We start from the raw sequence: 2,130 nt of genomic DNA, 5'->3' as shown, positions 1-2,130 counted from the left end.
GTGCAAGCAATCTGCTGAGAGTCTTAGACTTTCAAGTTTGTTGACGATTTCAACGAAGTATCACTGAAGTGTTGAGTTTTAGTTTGCTGGTCGCTTTTGATGGTAAATGTGAGCACGCGTGCAGGTGCTCTAACACAGCGACCAGCGAGAGCCGGAGAAGTTGCAAGCCAGCTAGCTAACCAAAAACCCCCCTGGATTCTGTTCTGCATTCGGGTTTTGCTCTGTGGCATAAGTCCGTCCCCTGACGCTGGCTTCCAATCGACTTCTTAAGGGGCGGAGTGTGCATACATTAACCAGAGACTCTCATTTATATGAGGCCACCTATAATAATATATTGATACGTCTATAAAGTCTCTTAAATGCAAATATTGTACATACTATTAAAGTCTACTTCATTTCAACCTTCTGCATTTCTGGTTTTCATTCGTTCAAGATTAAACTTCACATATTACACAGTTTTAATATCCTTATTTCCTAAAAAGGGGTAATTAAACACTGGTTAAAGTTGCACCGATTACATGAAACACGTCAAGCATATATATATACACATACAACCTACTATTTGTAATTCTATGCTCTGATCATTTTATACTTTCAATTATTAGCAACGATTGTCAAACGACATCTTGTCTCTTTCCTTGGAATGCGGGGGGAAAAGGGGCGAGTCCCTCGATCACGTACAGGTCAGCTCTGGGCATCTGCTGGAGAGTCTCCTGCGGGACAGGGAGCTATAAAATTGTCTCTTTTGTTGATCGGAGTTTAGCAATTTATGCGTCCACTGGTCATGAGGGTATTTCTATCTGCTCTTTGCAAGCCCGTAAAACCACTTTAAGCACCGTTAAAGTACTGTCCTTTTTAGCTTATCTTGAGATATAGCCAAACAGTCCAGGGAATGCTTCACCTTACTTGATAGAGCCTGAGTTTTACGACTGCAGATGGCTGGGGAGACGAACCTCAAAAACCTTCCATGGAATGTGCTGGTTTGATGTGTGTGTCTCCATCATGTAGGTGGGTCTGTTGTGAGACATAGATCCTACACATCCCCCTTTTGCGCGGTGATGTTCCTATTGCGAATGTCAGCGGGCACTGGAACAAGAGGCAGAGAGGGAGAACAGACACACACAAGATACAAACAACATCTCCATCACTGACTGAATCCTGGTGCAGGACTTGGGTAATTTGGGAATGATCAGGTTCGAAACTTGAGACGACATGGGGTGCATTATTTAGAATTACTTGTATCATTATGGTGTCATTTTGGATTGCTCTAATTGTCAGAGGTTTGACGAGGCGGTATAGGCGTAATCTCAATTAGGTTTGTTGAGTTCTCAGGTTCGGGTTCTTGGTCCGTTTTATCACGTCGGAACATGCGCGGGACTGCATTTGTGCATTTGTTGAAAGACTCTTGAACGGCGTTCACTCGCTTGTGGAGGAGGAAGGCAAGTGTCAGAGTCACATACGATAGTAGGAAGGCAAGTGTCAGAGTCACAACGTGTCCTACGATAGTAGAAATGCAAAGCGCTGTGTCAGCGGCAGACCAAGACCGAATGATTGGCGCGCCAGCGGGCGGCAGGCGAGCGATAGCTTCTAAAGCCGTATCAACAGGAGTCAACTCAATAAGTTGCGTTCCTTCCTCCTTGATCCTTTCTTCCAGTTCTGGATCGAGGACGAAGGAATGCTGTTTGAAGGAGGGCGAGATTTCGAGTTCGGCCTTATACTCGTCGTCGGTAAGGTGATACAATGCTAAATCGTCAATATGGAGGATCGAGCCCTTAGGGACATTGATCCATAAAGTTTGATTGGGCAGGATAATGCGCGTGGCGGTGTCGTGTTGATCGTAGGTGAGGGTAGCCGTACGCGCTGGGGTGTTGACTAGCCATCGGTTTCAACGATTTACGACAACAACAAAACTTTTGGTGAAAGGAGTCAATCCTAGTTTCGGGACCTGTATTTAAAGTTGAGCTAAGGGAGTTCCCTGATGAGGGGACTAGAGGGGAAAGGAATCATAGTGAGAGAGAGGGAAAGAGGGAAAAAAATTAAAAACATATAGCTATAAAGGAAAACACAAAGGAAAAAAAAAACAGACACACGGACACAGAATGAGGTGAGACAACAAACGAGTGTCACGGG

Source organism: Sinocyclocheilus grahami, unplaced genomic scaffold (genome assembly GCF_001515645.1).
Source record: "Sinocyclocheilus grahami isolate Dianchi unplaced genomic scaffold, SAMN03320097.WGS_v1.1 scaffold783.1, whole genome shotgun sequence".
NCBI classification, from domain to species: Eukaryota; Metazoa; Chordata; class Actinopteri; order Cypriniformes; family Cyprinidae; genus Sinocyclocheilus; species Sinocyclocheilus grahami.
This window is presented reverse-complemented; position numbering follows the sequence as displayed.